The 18,988-nt window shown below is 36.2% G+C and overlaps 1 long non-coding RNA gene across 1 annotated transcript in view; it reads left to right on the forward strand.

Moving 5' to 3' along the window:
- LOC118354301 (uncharacterized) overlaps positions 1-18,988 on the forward strand; it is a 79,397-nt gene that overhangs the window by 56,789 nt on the left and 3,620 nt on the right. Inside the window, exon 3 of the long non-coding RNA XR_004814575.2 lies at positions 1,090-1,162. This is a non-coding gene — a long non-coding RNA (uncharacterized LOC118354301). The remainder of the gene's footprint in view (positions 1-1,089; positions 1,163-18,988) is intronic.

Here is an 18,988-nt window from a genome sequence, read left to right on the forward strand (position 1 = left end):
ATTTCACTTTTTTTATTATTTATCTTTATTATTATTTATAGCACCCAACCCAGAGCGTTGCCTAACGTAGACTATGGCCTTGCATTTGTCTTCTGCAGAACCAAGCTTTTCTGCCATATCCCAGAGCAGGTCAGGGACCCCTAGTGCAGACCCGATTAAAAGCTTGCAGGGAAGCCCACTGTTGCCATCTCTCACAAAGTGCTTTGGGCCAGTCCCGAAGGACTCGGCTTGCAGGGCTGATTCTGTGATCTGAGTGGTCATAGGATATTGTATCTGTTGTCGTGTTTGTTATTTGCTGTTGATCCTTATTAAGATCACTGCTATCATCCACAGCACCAATGTGCCCTGGGCTACATAAGGAATTTTATAATGGGCCCAAAGAACAAAAGGTCTCAACAGGGGTCTTCCAGATGAAAGACATGTGAGACTGCAGAGGCTAAAACAATTGGGACAGGTACAGATGCAGGGTAGTCAGACACAGAGGGTTAGGTGATTCCTGTGAGAGGAAGTGCTTTGCAGAACAGGTAGGTATGGAGAAGGTTTTAGAAAGTGGAGAAGGATGTTATGTTATTGCAAACATGTTATTGTTTGAGCTTAATGGATAGTTCAACAACATTTTTTAACAACTAAAGGCAGTTTGAACCTAAAACTGATAACTGGTGAAGTGAAAATACAAGAGGCATGTGGGCAGGCAGACAGTTTCATTCTAAATGATTAACGATCAAGGCAGCCCGGGTGGCTCAGCGGTTTAGCGCTGCCTTCAGCCCAGGGCGTGATCCCGGAGACCCAGGATCAAGTACCATATCAGGCTCCCTGCATAGAGCCTGCTTCTCCCTCTTCCTGTGACTCTGTGTCTCTCATAAGTAAATAAATAAAATCTTTTAAATAAATAAATAAATAAATAAATAAATAAATAAATAAATAAATGGTTAAAGATCAAATGTTATGGAGAGGGACCACCTCTTACCCTTCATCACAATACAATTGGTCAAATGTCAGCTGCCTGTGCTCGATTAGGAGACTCACTAGTGCTCATGTAGGTGGGTTCCATGAGCCTGAGCTCATATCTCTGTATTCTTGGCATTTCAGGGGCTCACAGGAACCTCCAGAGGACATGAACTTGGCCTGAGTATCAGGAGGCAAGGCACTCAAGTGAGCTGAGGTAAGATGGTCCTAGAGGTTGATATAGGTGGCGAGCTGATTCCACTTGTCAAGTTTTTGTTTTGTTTTGGAAAACCAAATCAAACTCTGATTATAGGCTGAGATTATGCTAAATATTCAGATTTTGGATCAAATCCAGCAGGTCATGCCCACTGTAGCTGCAGATCAGCTGCAAGATCAACAGGCAGGTGAAAGTATTATCTTCAGAGATACATGAAATTTAGAAACTTTGTTCCTCTAACTTCATAATGCTCTCAACAGCGTTTCCATCAGAATTCCCTTTGATGCGTGGAAATTGGAAGGTCATCTCATGTCAACTATAGGTGGTGGAGTCTGAGTTTGAAACTCAAGTTCCTTTGACTTAGAATCTATTTATACCACCCTATTGTTGGTTCTTAGAGTGTGGTCCCTGGACTGTTAGCATCAGCATCTCCCTAGGAGCTTGTTAGAAATGCACATTCTTATATGGAAACTTTGCACAAGTATGTACAGATGATTAGCCTCATCTTTTCAGAGAACTATGCTCTCCTCAATGGATTTTAGGTCACTGCAGACACCCTGAACCAGAATCTCTGGGCATGGAGTCCAACAGTCTGTGTTTTAATAAGATTCTGATGAGTATCCAAGTTTCTGAACCACACATTCCATCATGCCGGTCCTATTGGTCCTACCATCCTTAGAATCATTCTGATATGCTGGTGGATAAACTAGGACAACACATGGTAGAGGACTTGGCAAGGTCTCCCAACATGTCTTCAATGTCATTAGAACAAGTCCAGAGCAATTTGTGTTCCTTAGTAGAAGATACTTTGATATTGAACGATTAAGCACAGGTTCTTATTACAAGATGCAACACTATAAAGTCATATGTAGATTAGATTGATTAGATTAACTAGGGGAGGCTAAGATAGGAAACCAATGGTGTTTACCTCAGAGCAATAAAAAGCTATTTTTTTCTCAAGACAGGTATTGCCTTGCCCTACATATCAAATTTGAAAGTGATTTTTAGGTACTAAATTCTCAAGAGACTTTTTAATGCATTTTTTTTTTAAATTTTAAACATTAAGACATGCAATTACAGGTCAGGGCTCTTCAAAATTGTCAGAAGTTTAAAAAAAGATATGATAAAGAAACAGGGTGAGTTTCTTTGATTCCATTCATCCAGGACAAATGTTGCTGAAAAACAAGTGCTGCTCTTGGCTTCAGATTCTGTTCTGTTAGCTAACTAAACTACACATTAGAAAATGAATAATATGGATCAAGATTGTACTTTTCATTTATGCTTGTTAAATATGCACAGATAGAGATAAATATATGGATTGGATACTGGTCCAAGGAAGGTCATCAAAACCCATTGCACTTTTCTTAATGCTCAAATTGCCCTACCTTTGGGTTCTTTTGATATAATCTCAACAGTCTTCAATAATTTCCTTGCTTCCTGCTAAACCAACATTTTTTGTTTTATTGGATATAGAATTATTTTCTTCTCTATCTTTGCTACTTACTGTATTTTAGCTTTTTTAAAAATATATTTTATTTATTTATTCATGATAGAGAGAGAGAGAGGCAGAGACATAGGCAGAGTGAAAAGCAGGCTCCATGCAGGGAGCCCGACACGGGACTCGATCCCGGTCCTCCAGGGTCACGCCCTGGGCCAAAGGCAGGCACTAAACTGCTGAGCCACCCAGGGATCCCCTGTATTTTAGCTTTGATAGTGATTTTTGTTTCAATTTTTTTCGGGGTTTTACTGTAATACATCTGCACTATAAATAAGCAACACATACATATAAATACATTCTGAGCCAACAACTCTTTCCAGGTTCCATTTTGGCTGGAGATATTAAAGATATTTATATAGTGTTCAGACCCTTTGGCAGAGAACATGTACTTCTGAGAGTCTATCCTGAGTAAATACCCATGATTTGTGTATATAACCTGTGTGTATAGCACAGTGGTGTTATTTTTTCAAAGCAAAAAAAAAAAAAAGAAAAGGTAATAAATACAAACACTGAAGCCTATAGTGCTAAACCCAATAAGATGGGATGAATAAGGTGAATATCATGCAGTCTTTAAATATTAAATAGGAAAACATTTTGGCATCTTGAAAAGTACTTCCATAATTAAATGTGAAAAAGCACAACATGAAGTAGTATAGACATCATGATCACAACTATCAAAAGACATAAGCCTATGATAGAGATATCTCAGATGATAAAAACAAATGAATAATGATTGTGTATGGCGGATTAATGGTAGAATCAAAATAAATTTTTCTTGGTTTCTTAAAGTTTCCGTGATGCTGTCATATTACTTTTATAATTAAAAAAAATTATTTAAACCATTCAAAACAACCCTGGCATTAACACAGTTGAAATGTATTGATTAGCTCTCTCTTATTTTTGTTCATTGCTTTATATAATCTGTGAATATTGTCTGGAAAAAGAAAACAGAGCATGCTGATCTCTTTTAGAAGCACTTGGCTGTTTTGCCCAGCCAGTTCTCTCCTGGTTTCCTTCCGCTGAACAACTCATCCCCACTGCGTGTACTTAAACTGCCCACAACATGCACTTTTGATTCCATTCATCCAGGACAAATGTTACTGAAAAACAAGTGCTGCTATTGGCTTCAGATTCTGTTTTGCTAGCTAACTAAACTACACATTAGAAAATAAATAACATGGAACAAGATTGTACTTTTCATTTATGCTTGTTAAATATGCACAGATAGAGATAAATATATGGCTAGTTTTAAAATCCATCGAGACAATCAATCTTTATATTCAGGGCAACAGAATCTGTGTCTCAAATCAAGATCACACTATATAAATTCATATGTAAGTGTTATATACATTTCGATGCTAAGTCCCACATGCCTTTTATTTTGCATTTCAAATATGGATGGAACTTAATGCGAATGAAAATACAATCATGAAATCTTGGAACTCTATACCTGACACTATTCCTTCGAATCTTTCTCCTCACTGCTGTGGATATGACAGAAAAAATAATAAATTTTTTATAGGAAGACTGGAATATGAAGCCTATTTGGATACTCACATATAAAGTTGGGTGGCTTTGAACATGTTCCGATTTCTCAATTGCCTCATGTAAAAAAAAAATGGGTCATGAGGCCTTGCCAATTTTGTGTACTCCTTTGAGATCATTGTGGAAAAAGAAAATCAAAAAGTGTGAGAAAAAGTTGTAAGGAATTGCGTTTCTAATTAAACTCATGAAGGTGGAATTTTGTTCTAATTTGTTTCACTGTCTCTTTTCTCCATTGTTTTTTTTTTTTTTTTTTTTTTTCTCTTTGGTTAATTTCACTACTAGTGTAGTGGTTAGCTACACTACTCTTTTAGAATTTCTAAGGGTGGGAAGGGGGATCCATGGGAATGTCATGACCCCAGCTCACCCTCTAGATTCAACAAAATACTGACCATGAGAAGCGAAAATAAAGAAGTTGTGATTCATGTTTACGAGTTTGTAAGCTATGACATCTCCTCCAGATTTGAAGAGTCACATCTGCCTTCAGATCTCAGAGTCTTCACCCATTTTCATTTACTTATTATAACTGCTTTCATTGATCAAGGAAAATTATGAAATCTTATCAGATTTCATCTTACTTCCATGTCTTTTTCCTATAGTAATACAGTAGGCTACACATACACATTACCCACAGAACTTAATCACCCTGTGCTTAATCCACTGTTTTACTTCCCTATCTCTTTCCTTTTAATTCCCTGTAGGCAGCGTGGACTTCTTCTCTTTCCCCTCCCCTTCCACATCTTCCTCCTCCTCCTCTTCTCTTATTCTTCTTCCTCCTTCTTTTTTTCAAGTATCTGGTCCCAGATCCCATCAAGGTGTCCAGCTGATTTCAAGCACCTGAGAAATATTTGTACAAAACCTTTTGAGGAAGCAGCTGACCACATTGATGGGAACAAGAATTGCTGGGTATAAATTACAGATTGAGGGGGATGAGAGAAGGTCTTAAATAGATGGCTACATTCTTCAGACTTTATCTCAAAGCAATAAATATTTATTGAGGATGATGTGAGGAGTGTGAGAAAGACTAATCATGTGGAAAGCAGTATAAGTCCTAGATGAGGAAAGAAGACAGAAGATATTACATAAGTTAAAAGAACCCTCCACTGCAGGTGTGGATGTGGGAATAAATTTAAAAAAAAAAATCAGAGGAAGAGAAAAGAGACACTATCAAGGTAATGTCAAAATACCAGTTGTTCCATATTTCAATATCAGTCACTTGTTTTTCAGGTACTATCCTAAGATTTCAAAGGCTAAGACTATTTTGTTAATTTTTGGCACACTCAACTTGGTCTAAGTTCTAAAGGTCTTGATGAGCTACACATAAATATGTGGTAAATGGGTATATTCTTCAGTGGGAAAAGCTCTTTAAACAAGATTTTGATGTCAATGATACTGTTGCCTTTCTCAATAGCCATATTTATCAGACTAGTTTGGTGTTAATCCACATGAGAACATTTTGATGAAATGAATTAGACATGTACTTGGCATTTTTAACTAAAAAAAAATTGTAACAATCATCTCATCAACATTTAGTCTTTTCTACATGTCTACTAAGCAAGAGCATTTTGAACATTTATGTAGCAAGAAAAAAAATAAATGTATTAAATCTCAAAGGAAAAACAAGATACAGGAGAAGAAGAAAAAAAGAGGCGAATGATTGATTAAATTTAACTGGGTCTTCATTTTTCATTCATTGATGTATGTTTAAGTATCCTTCAGTTTTAACTGAATTTCAGGTTGAATCACATATAACTACTAGGAATCTCTTTGCCACAGAATCCCACGGCTGGAGTCATTTCAATTAATTAAGTGTTGCAGAGGTTAGTAACGATTTTAGGCTACAGAATGAAATTATTTCATGAAGTGGCAAGTTTCTTGTGTGTTTTCTCTTCCTTCATCTGGATTATAGCAGGCAGAAATTGAATTTTGTCAATAGATTAGAAAAAGCCTTATCCCTGGAATGACTTCAAAAACCAATCCAATGCCTTGTGTGAAAAAAAAAAAGAAGAAAAATAAGTAAATAATCACATATAATCAAAAGTACTTCACTCCCAGTTGAGAGGTTCGTACAACTTTCTATAATGTGGTTAAGTTAAAGAAGAGATATCATTATAAATTCTCCTATCATTCTAAAGTTTATAAAATATTAAAGAAAATCAGTTTCTTGTTCAATCCTTAATATCTAATTAAAAAAACCCCACATAGACAAAATAAGAAAAAAATACCTCAAACAATCAATAAATATATATTGAATTCATTCTGAATCTCAGCAACTACAGTACTACACTAATTGAAGTTAAAAATAGTAGAAAGACTATGATCTTGTACCCAGGTGCTTTATAATCTTATTCTCTTTTCAAGATGTATACATAAACAACACTTAAAAATAAAGGCAACAGTAATAAAGCAACAATTCACACAGTGGAAGGGAGGAGGGTATGAAAGAGTCTTAAAAAATTAAGATCATTCAAAGCTTACATTGTAACACACCTTATGCTAACAATTTTAACTAAAAAAAGTCATTGTTTTTTCTAGCAAAAAGGTAATAACAAAAACAATTTGTTATATTTGCTAAAGTTGAGAAAGCACATGTGAGAATAAAAGAAATGAAAACCTTCTGTAAATTGACTATCTATTAACCAACATTAAAATTTTGACATGACATTTCTTCCAGCATTTCCTATGATAATGGCATATCAATATATATTGATCATATCATGTAAGCAATTTAACTGAATTTTTCACTTAACATCATGAGCACTATTCCGTGTCATTAAATTTTTTTTCTGTAACATTATTGTAAATCTCTAAAACATTCCACTTTATGGATATACCATCATTCATTGAATTAATCTTTTAGTTACTCTTAAGTTATCTCACTTAATTTTAGCAATCTCTGATTTTAAAAGAAAGTTTCCCACCTCATTTATCTATGCTATAATACTATATTTACTTGCTATGCTAATTATATATAATAAATATCACATTACATTATATTATATATGTATATATAAGTACTACATTAGTGACTAAAAATTAGCATTGTGCCAGAAATAGGAAGAAACATGAAGTATTGTCATGTGACCCTAAATTCCTGGGAGATGCTATCTGTGCTAGACATTCTCTTTGCTAATGCAATGCCAATGGTAGAATCAATAAATATTTATGGATGATCACAAAACTTTATAATAAGCACATATACAGTCTTCTTTGTTTGTGCCTGTGCATAGGGAAAAAAAGGAAGAAAGGATTGCCTAAATCAATGTACTAACATGCAAGCTGCTTAAGTAATAAGAAAATTAGAGAAGTAGAACTAGGGCAAGGGAGTATTTTACTCTGGAAGCTAAAGAGACAAATGATAAAGAAAGAAGTAAATTGGTTCAAACACATGGAAATTAAGGACAGGACATTGTATTTGATGTAATTCCATAAAAAGAGAGTGGTGATATAATTAAAGCCAGAGAAAAAGAGAGCGGTAACAGGGTAATAGTGTTTAAATAGAAATATTTTTGCAAGTTATGCTAGAGAGAAGGTAACTTCTGTTTTTTAACCAAGAGGCAGTAACAGAAAACAGATTTGCTCTCTTGTCTAAAACAACCAAAAAATCCAGACAAAACAATGATTTCCATGATATTGGATGTCAGGCAGAAAGACAGTAATGCCTAAGAGATAGGAAACAAGTGGTGAATCTTATGACTTCTTCAACTCTCCACCTTGAGGGAGTTCCTGGGCTGTGAAAGAGAGGTGGGATGCCAAGCTGACCATGGCCATCTTCCCAAGCTGAGGGGACAGAGATGAAGGTCTGGAGAGGCTCATTTGGTGAGAAGTCACAGGGTAGAAGTCATGAAGTAGAGAGCTGAACAAAGTGAGAATTGCAAAGATCTGCAAAGGGCTCCTCTTGAGCATTCAGCAGAATACTGAGCAGCACATGTGTGTGATGAATATACCCCAAGCTAGGGGAAGAGCCACTTGAAAAGATTAGCAGGAACAGTATCCAGCATCATACAGGGTTGAAAATAGTATTTTCTCCCTATTGCCAACTGGAGAACTTCATAATTCAGAACTTACTGAGTACTGAGAAGAGTTTTACCTTAGCACTGGGGGAATAACTGGTCCTAGATATTGCCCTGACCTTGCCTGAAAAATACTAAAAGCAAGACAGAAAAACATCAAACTGTGTTCAGGTAACACAACCGCATCCTAGAACAGAATTCAATAATATTTATTGGAATACAAAATTATTCAACACTCAATAAGAAAAAGTTCACAATTGTCTGGTGTCTAATAGAAGATTACTAGGAGGAATGCAAGCAAGCAGGAAACAGGAACCATTATTATGAGAAAAAGCAATCACTTAAACTAATAGAGAGCTGATATAGATCTTAGAATTTTCATTAAATATTAAAACATTCAACATTAAGCATAATAAACATTAAAAGAATTATACTATATTTTATATGTTCTAATGATAAATATTAACATGAAGATATAAAAAAAATGGCCCAAATCTGAATTTTAAAGAAAAATTCCACAGTGTCTGGGATAAAACGCACAGTGGATGGGTGTCTTAGTTAGCTCGAGCTGCTATAACAAATTACCATAGATTGGATGGCATAAACAACACACATTTATTTCTCACTATTCTGGATGCTGGGAAGGCTGAGATCAAGGTGCCAGCAGATTCAGTGCCTGATGAGCACCCTCTCCCTGGTATGCAGACATTGATCTTATGTTGGGAGAGCTACTGGCTGGTCTCTTCTTATGATGGCACTAGTCTCATAATGAGGAGACCACCCTCATCTAAACCTAATTACTTCCTCAAATTCTCACCTCCAAATATATCACATTGGGGATCAGAGTTTCAACAAATGAATGTGTGACACTCATAGCAGTAGAATTAACAGCAGAGGAAATGATAAGTGAATTTGAATACAAAATAATAAAAACATTCCAAAATTAAACACACATAGAAAAATAATTTTAATTAATTAATTAAGAGTTTAAAAATTTTAAAAAAAAGGCATCTATTTGACAGAGAGGGAACAATAATTGTATCCTGTTAAGGTTTTCACTACAGATATAAGAGAAAAGTTTCCTGGAGCTTTCTGTCTGAGTATGGCAGTCAAGATTGAATGAGGGAATATAGTAATTACAAAATACAGAGGTGGGGGAAATACTTTCTTGCAACTCAGAAAGAAACTTGTAAATAGCAAAGAGCTTGGTTATACCACAAAAGGAATCTAAAATTTGAGATTTTTAAAAGATGGAAAATGGTATGTGAGCTAAATACAACTTCAGGTGGCCCAAAATACATATAATTGGAATTCTTGAAGAAGATGGGAGATAGACTAAACCATATTTGAGAAATAAGGACCAGAAAATTTTCAAATTTGATGAAAACCGTAAACTTCCAGATCTAAGATGTTCAATAAAATCCATAGACAGAAAATGTTAAGAAAAAGCACATGCTAATAATCAAATTTCTCAAAACCGGTAGTATAAAGATAAATTTAAAAGCAACCAGAGTATGTATGTATGTATGTATGTATGTATAAATAAATAATAAATAAATAAGTAAATAAACATAAATAAATAGGGTAAAAATGTTACATACAAAGAAACAAAGACAAGAATGGCAGAGAATTCTTTTTTTTTTTTTCAGAGAATTCTTTTTTAACAATGCAAATGAGAAGTCAGTAAAACAATAAGTAAATTACTAAAAGAAAACAAACCTGTTAAACTTGAATTATACACATATAGAAAATATATTGTCAAAACAAAGGTGAAGTAACCATTCAAATAAAAGTAAAGACTCAATTGAAATGATTCATATTAAAGCTGAAAAAATTAAAAGAAGTCCCAAGTTATTTGTGCCAGAGATGAATTTATAAAGTGCTGAGTGATGATGATACAGAAAGATCAATGCCACGCAAAAAGAGGTTCAATGTTGGGCAGCCCAGGTGGCTTAGCAGTTTAGCGCCACCTTCAGTCCAGGGCATGATCCTGGAGACCCGGGATTGAGCCCCACTTTGGGCTGCCTGCATGGAGCCTGCTTCTCCCTCTGCCTGTGTCTCTGCCTCTCTCTCTCTCTCTGTCTCTCATGAATAAATAAAATCTTAAAAAAAAAAGAGGTTCAATGTCACAGTTCCCCTAGAAATGAGAGGCATGACTACAGGAGGTAGCATGTGTGTCAGCCCAGAAGCAGAAAGGAACAAGGAGAAAACCTAGAGTCACACAGCCTTTATTGTGTGTTTTGTGGGAAAGGCAAGGCAAGGAAGGGCAAATAGCTTAGAGTTCACTAGTTAGAATTATTCCAGCAGGCCTTGGGATCTAGGGACTGCTGCTAGTTATCTGGTTCCTGGTTCTGGATCAATTTAGGTCAGAGACATTAAATTGGTGTGTGAATTAAATAAAGGAGGTGGTCAGAGATATGGACACAGAAATGGTTGGTTGTATAGGAAAAACAGGTAGGTTCTCCTATAAGTTATTTATAGTCTCTAGGAATTAGTATGCTCTGGGAGGGGCAGTCTCTTCCTGCCAGTAGGGCTTCCTTAAAGATGTCAAAACACCATAAAATATATTTTTAAAAAAGAGAAAAATATGATGAACACAATTGGCTTTGTAATATTTAACATAATATGTGAATAGCATATTAAGGAAATTTTGGGGTGTTGATAGCCGAGACTTTAAGAGCATAGCGCTTGTGTTACTCTAAACAGAATAAAAAGCATTTTATTATGAGAGTAGAAAGGCAGAACACAAATAGAAATATAGAGTCCATGCAGGCCCGCCCATAACTTAAGTTTTCCATTTATATGGCATTAGCCAGGAAAGTAGACTTGGAATTTTTGTCCTTAATAATATTTTGGTGGAGTTGTAAAGTATGTTAGAAATATGTTCAGGTCAAGGTGGCTGGTCTGGCAGGCATATTGTTAGAGGATACAAACTGATAAGATTGTGAAGATTAGTGATATTTGCATGTGGCCAAGGGGAAGGAGTGGTCATGGTGAGAGATGCAGGGCAGTAGGTCTCAGCAGAGGATAGCAGTAGGAAAGGAGCTGGGGAGTAAGTGGTCCTTTCCTAGAAGGTTGATGGGGTTGGCTGATATGAGGCAGGCACCTTCTGAGGAAAGCAATAATCTCTATTGGATTTTAGAAAGCACAGATCATAGCAAACACTACCAGATTTCCCTTTAGACATGACAGTGTAAGGACATAGCTGGGAACAGAGAACATACCAGGATCCTGGGATAAGCAGATGGCAAACTCAGAAACATACTAGAATTCTTGAATATTGCAAAGGGAGACAAGCAAAACTACCCGAGGTCCAAGTTGTGTCTTAGGAGAAACAGCCCATGGGTGTTGCTGGGACAGAGAGTGCCCAGGATAATGTTGTCTCTGGTTCAGGGGAAGGTCTTGGGTTGGGGTGATGTCATCTGAGTCAATGTCATTTCCAGGGATGATCTTCTAGGCCAGGAAGATTCCATCTGGAATGTGGAACTGGGAGTATTCTTTCTCAACACCCAGTTGAGATGACATGGATCTCAGCATTTGCCATATTTGGTTGAAATAAACATGAGAGATTGGGCCTTTACACCAAAATCAATGAAAGTACCTATGATGAGGTGTCATATGACCAATAGTCACCTTACCAGTGTGCCACTGCACTTGGAAGGGTTTTGTTTTTGTTTTTTTGGTGGAAGTGTAGGTTCAAATGGGACCCATATCAAATGACTCATGGGTAAACCTATGATTAATAGGCCCTAGTAGAATATGTGCCCTCAATCTATCTGACCACCAGCCTTTATGGGATGGGGATAGGATTGAAAATCTGTAAAGACAGGGGCAAAATATAGGCTCATCTGTCAGACTAGAATTTGAAAAGGAGTTTTTGAATAGACCACATGTTTCCCAGTAAAACCAGCAGATGGGACCTATTGGGACATCAAAGTTCCATTAAATGCCTTTTCCAAGAGCCCAGAATTATGCATATTGTAAAGTGAAATGTAGGTCTTAGCTGCAACTGGTAATGTTGATAACTCCAAAAGAAATAAAGTGTTTTCACAAGGCCTTGTATTGAAACCTTAGGACATGTAGGGACTTGCAAGATTCTGATTTATATTTGGGGTATCTATAATACAAGAGGTGCCTAGGGTTTTATTTCCTTGAAGGGGCAACTTTTAGGTAATAGCTTAATAGTTTATAATAAATAAGATCATTTATTGGTAGGAGCATCCAGTGTTAAGATGACTGCTTGGCCAAGTGTGTTGCCCTTTGGGTCCTGTCCTTCATATCTTGGCTAAGCAATGGAAAGCAGCAACATTCCAATGAGCTCTATCACATGTAATGGTTAGTAGTGCTGTTCTCATAGTCTACAAACTCCCATTGATGTTCACTCAGTTAATCCCAAGGGCTCAAGATTGTGGGGTGTTGTTCTCATGACCCAAAGCATAATGGACAGCTGAGTGTGCAGGGTCACTGGCTTAGGATCATTTCCAGGAGACCCTACTGTGAAGCCAATGATTTGATTATTCTTTCAATGATGTAGTCTATCAGACCAAAAGGGGCAGGTTTTCATATCAGAAGACATTGAGTAAGTAATGGCTATCAAGGGTGGTTCAGAAACTCCCAGAGGCATGAGAAAATAAGAGAAAGGAACCCTATGTTTCCTGAGTTTGACAATGATTTCTCAGGAGTGACACCAAAAGCATGATCCATAAAGGGCAAATAAAAATAACTTATTCAAATGTAAAACTGATATTCCTCCAAATTCACTAAGAAATGAAAAAGACCAGAAGAGACTAGCAAAAACAAAGAAAAAAAAAAAAAACTTAGCAAAGAACTTATATCTAGAATACATAAAGACCATTCAAGCTGCATAATAAGAAGTTGAACAACTCACTAAAAAATAAAAAAGGTGTGCCAACACTTCAAAGAAAGCCTACAGACCACAAATAAGCATATACAATATTTGACATAATTAGTTAGAACAAAATTTTAAAAAAGTGAAATACTATTACATACCAATTCAAATGTCTACAATCAGGAGAGGAAAAAAATTGACCTTATGAAGTATTTGCTAGTATGTGAGGAACTAGAACTGGAACTCCCAACCACTTTGGAAAGTCATTTGGCATTTCTTAAAAAAGTTTAATATCATCTACCATAGATCTAGCCATGCCACTTCTAGGTGTTTACCCAAGAAGAATAAAAGTCTATAACCATAAAAAGACCTGCATACAAATATTCACAGGGCTTTATTTGTAATAGCCTAGACCTAGAACCAAACAAAATGCCAATCAAAATGGAGCTGTAGGCATAAATTTTGGTGTCTCTCTAAAATGGTTTAGTACATAGCAACAAGAAGGAATGGAGTATTGATACATGCAAACACCTGGGTAAATCAGACAAGATTGAGCCTGTTCAGGGAGGTATGGCAGTGGACACATCTGGATAAATCAAAGAGTGATTGCACGGAATTAAATAATCTTGAGAAAAGAGGATATATATTAAAGAATTTTGTTTACATAAATCCCTGGAAAATGAAAATTAACATAAAGTGACAGAAAGCAAATCAATGGTTGTTTGAGGATGGAGGATTTACAAGGAGGGGCAGATGGAAATTTAAAGGGGTACCAGGAAATCTTTACCTTTGCCTTTGGGGGTGATATTTACTACGTTGATTGTGGTGATGGTTTCACAGTTTTGTATGTATGTCAAAGTGTGTCAAAATGTGCACTTTCATCATGTGTCCTATATTTCTGAATTAAGTGTCTTAAAAAAATGACAGCTTAGGAAATATACATGGAATGATACTTACATTGTTGGTGGGATGCAATCCTGATAATCTCTGAAATAAAAATGAACAAAGGTGTGGCAAAACTATCAACTGAGTATTTTAGAAGTCCCTAGCTTCACTGATGATAGATGATAGATAAATGATGGAGAGACGGAGAGACAGAGAGACAGAGAGAAATGGATAGAGAGAAAGACAGAGAGAGAGAGAGGGAAGACTGTCTAGTTAAAACAAATGAGCTGTCTTCTTTCTCAGCTGTTTAGATATCAGAGTAAATTCCATAATATAGGAAGGTCTTCGTTTTACAGAAGGGGCAAGTCAAGGTGGAGAGGGTCAATGGTCCTGCCTGAGGCTGTCAGGCTACAGAGAGGTCAGTACCTGAGCCCTTTTGCATTATCCCCTGTGTCTGATAACAATTGGAAAGGTCTGGAAAGGGCTGAGAGGCAATCCCTTGTGTCCCACCCCCTCGTGCCCAGAGCTTTGTCACTCTCAAAAGACATTGAATAGCAGACCCATATTTCTCACTTAACCCCTGTATAGACTTAACCATGGCTACCCAGGCTGGTAACATGAATTTGTTGAAAGTTCAGAATGTTCTCAGCATATGATGCAGCAACTCTGCAGGGAGATTTTAGTTCATTCTGGGTACTTCTGCTACTCTAACAAGATATACAATAGCACTGAACTACTCATCGGATGATTTCCAGGAACAAAGCACTTTGCAGATCTATTAGGAAGCCATGAGGTCAGTGCCTAATGCTTCTGTACATGGGAGTTTGGGCTTTGCAGTTTCCCATTCTGACCAGGCTCTAAGGGAATGAATAAGGCTTTTAGTTTGGAAAAGAAGTAGGAAGGAACAGTTATCAAATTGCATAGTGGGGAATAGGGTTCCTCTTATCTTATTAAACCCTGAAAACTTTTATCACTGAACATCACTCAGGACTTTGAAAAGCGAGACTAAAATAATTATGTGGTGCTTCTTTTTTTTTTCAAGTCAAAGATTAAAGAGCCAATCCCCTCTCCCCCCCTCAAAAAAAGTTGTAGCATAGAGAAAAAGCCTTGGAAAATTTAAATGGGGCACTGGTAAAGCCTTCCCAGCAAATGAAAGGAGAACAAAAGTATGAGTTAATTGTGGCGAGTTATATTAGTTTGGTATCTGAACAGAATAGTTAACTGTAAGAAAGACAATTTGGAAGCTCAAGAAATGGCTGAAACTCTCTCTCTCTTTCTCTCTGCTTCCATCTCTCCCTTCCTCCCATCCGTTTTTGTATAAAGAGTAAAGTTCAGAGGCAATCTAATAAAAAAAAGTGATTCTAGAATTCTAGAGGAATGAGATGCACAATAATAAAAAATTTGGAGTATATTTGATTTTTAGCAAGCAGAATATCACTTACTTTATCAAGAAGTTGAAAATATCACAGATTTTACCCAAATACTTCTAATATTATTAAATTGTCAAGTTACAAATCAGACAGAAAGAAGCATTTCTGTAAAATAAGAGAGTTTTGGAGACATTTACCATTCTAAGAACAGAAGTGAGAACAAGGGGTGATGCCTGGGGGGCTCAGTTGGTTAAGTGTCTGACTCTTGATTTTGGCTCAGGTCATGATCTTAGGGTTGTGTGATTGAGCCTAGTGTGGGGCTCTATGATCAGTGTGGAGTCCACTTGTCCCTCCCCCGCCACTTGCTCTCTCTCTATCTCTCTCAAATAAATAAATAAATAAATAAATAAATAAATAAATAAAATCTTTTAAAAAAGGAAATGGGAGCAAAAGGGTGTTTTTCACATATACACAAATTATATACTTATTCAATTTGAATGTTAAGTATTTCTATAAGTATCTAAGGTCCTTCTAGATGGGATCAATGAGTATTCAGTTGTGGCACCATGAAGCATTTTCTCAGGGATTCTACTAACTTCCATGATTATATCATTAAAATCTACAAATATATCACATATATCCTTGACTCCATTCTAATAAAACAGTACTTACCATTATCAATGGTTTTACCTAAAATCACTTGAATATTTATATAGTCATCTTACTTCATTAGAATATGAAATAATACAGACAATCTCTAGGGTTCAAAAAGTGTATGTGCTTATAAATGATTAAAGTAATGTGGTAAGCTCTTGAATTTGGGATCTCATTTAATTCTGATAATGACTCTGTGCAGCGAGTACACATATGGATATCTTTTTGGCAGATAAACCTGAGGCATTGACAAGATAAGTTAAATTTCCCAGGGTTACAAAACTAGTTGACGTTAGAATTATGTCATGAATTTAGATATGATTTTAATAGCCAACATTTTGCATTTCAGAGATTATCTCTCAGTACCGGTGTTCTGAGATTTGAGGAAAAGTTCTATATTGATCTTATATATCATCCTGATTTTATGGAAAAAAAGATCCTCATGATAAATCATTAAAAATGATTCAAGAATTGGATTTACCACTTAAATATGAATCTGTTGTTTAAATCCAGTTATGTTTTCTATTTTAATCTCCACATAAACATTAATAAATCATCATCATGATTATAATCATTATCATTACCATGATAACTTTGTTTAGAACTTTTGAATTTATTTTTGGTGTATTGTAGAAGGGGCTTCATGGGTCTTTGTTCTGTATGGCACTTAAATTTTAAATAGAACTTTGAGTAGAACAAATTTACACATAACTCCCGTGATGAAATTAACAGAAGTGGACACAAAGACATAGTTGGAAGGTATTATTGGATGGAGTAATTTTGTTGATAAAGATGTTGCAATCATAGCAATAAAAAAAGACTTCTCTTTGTCTCTGGACTTACATAGTGTTTGTTACACAATGATAGCCTATCCTTGGTGGAATGCTGAAACTCAGCACTGCTATGTGTGTGGTTCAACAGCTCCTAAAACTATTTACTTAGAGTAACAATACTTTCCACTGTGCATTGTAAATGAAGAACTGAAATGAATGTAGTACCATTGCATTTAATTGGAAGATTTAGTGAGGCAGGCAAGAAAATCCCCTAACCAGAAATAGCGACATGTGGGCTAGTGTTCTAGCCACTAGTAATTGCTTAATGGTACAGAGAATCCCAGTGAAAAGCCCACGAGATAGTCTTACTATTAGTGTAAACCAAATTCAAAGCTTTGGTTTGCTTGCTTGGGTATTATGTGCACTTATGAGATTAGATTAATAATAGCCCAAACGGGTTCTGTTATGGCAAGTACAATCTTAATGTGTCATGGCTTTAACCATATTATTTCAGCAAGTCCCAGGTCTTAAATGAACCTCATTATTACAATCGAAGTGACTGTGAATGAATTCAATCCCATAATAAAAAAAATGTCTAAGTCTCTCCTTCAATTTCCCTCATTTTGTCTGCAGTCTTATAACACCATTCCCATCCTCAGAGCTTTGAGTTACCTTGTATTCTACTCCCCCATGGAAAGGCCTGGGCTAGTCCATTCTAGTACTTTCCACAGCAACTTCACATCAAATTTTTTCCTATTCATCTTGACAATTACAAACCTTCTTTAAGCCTAGCCATCTTACTCATGATGGAGACTAGAAGCCTGCCATCCAGCATACATGACGTCAGACTCTGGGCTGCCTAGAGTTTTCAATCACAGTGGTCCTATTTGTTTTCCTTTGGGGTTTAAAAAAATCTTAGAGACTCAATTGCCTCTTCCATCAAATGGTAACATCAATTTTCTGAATAATTAGTTAACTTCATGTTTGTCATTATTTGCTTTCTTAACCCTTCTCCCCCTTTCCCCTTATTCATATCTGTCTAGATCATCTTAGAAAGTTACCCAGACCTAAAGTGAGGAGTCCCCTTTGAACCCTTCCTTCATGTTCCATTCTTTATGGGTGATCCAATCGATTTCCACTCCCCATGTGGTGTTCCTTCACACCTATCCCTGCCTTTTCATGCCTCCTATGTTCACCTCACTCCAGGCTTGCACCTCTTGTGACTAGATAACCTTAGTCACTTCTTGAACGGCCTCTCAGATTCCCCTAAAGCATACTCTTGTCAATTCAAATATCCTCAAACAAACACTACTAGGTTAATTGTGAAGTATTCAAATTTTATAGCACTTTATCGTGTTACTTTATAATGCAGATTCTTCCCACCTGCAATGCATAAATAAGAGACTTGGAGGGCCCCAAATGGGACAGGCTTGTTTGGGAGATCAAGGCATATGGATCATAACTTGGGTTCTGCCAGTCCTATCTTCCATCTTACCATATGGCCACCTCCCGCTCCTGATTTCTCTTCTCCAAAGTGGTACAGCCTCATGAAGGAGGCACTATGTATGTAAGGTTTTCATTAAGTAAAGATGTGGGGTAAGCCACAGCTAAAAAAAAAAGTCACATATATGAAAAAATAGAGTTCAAAATGATTGTCTACCAACCATGAGCTGTTCAAATAGTTGTATATTATATCACTGAATCTGCGTTATTATGCTTTCAAAGATGATTTATCACCATGAGGAAATGTTCATGATATGATTTTTAAAAAATGATATTAATTGTAGTAATCATGTTAGTTCTGAGCCTCACTGAATGCTCAGCCTTTTACCTGAATTCCTTTTGTAATGCTCACTGCGAAAGCAAGACATAAAGCTGTCCAAAATGAGATATTTTTTGACTTGTGTGAATTTTTCTGATTTTTGTATTCATCGGAAAACAATTTTTTTTTCAAAAAAAGTTAAATAATAATTCAAGTCCAAACATGATTAGGCATCTCATTTATATTTTGTCAAAGCAATCTTGCAAGTACCTTTAAAGGATCATTAATCACACCCTGTGATTATCACATGTACAATTTACCAGAACATATATGCCTTACTAAAATGTAAGCTTCTACAAGGAAAGGGGAAAAAAGGGGGGAGGGGCAAACCAAGAAACAGAATCTTCACGATGGAGAACACTCTGATGTCCCCAGAGGGGTGATGAGTGGGGGGATGGGTGAAATAGGTGATGGGGATGA

This window comes from Canis lupus, chromosome 3 (genome assembly GCF_003254725.2).
Source record: "Canis lupus dingo isolate Sandy chromosome 3, ASM325472v2, whole genome shotgun sequence".
NCBI classification, from domain to species: domain Eukaryota; kingdom Metazoa; phylum Chordata; class Mammalia; order Carnivora; family Canidae; genus Canis; species Canis lupus.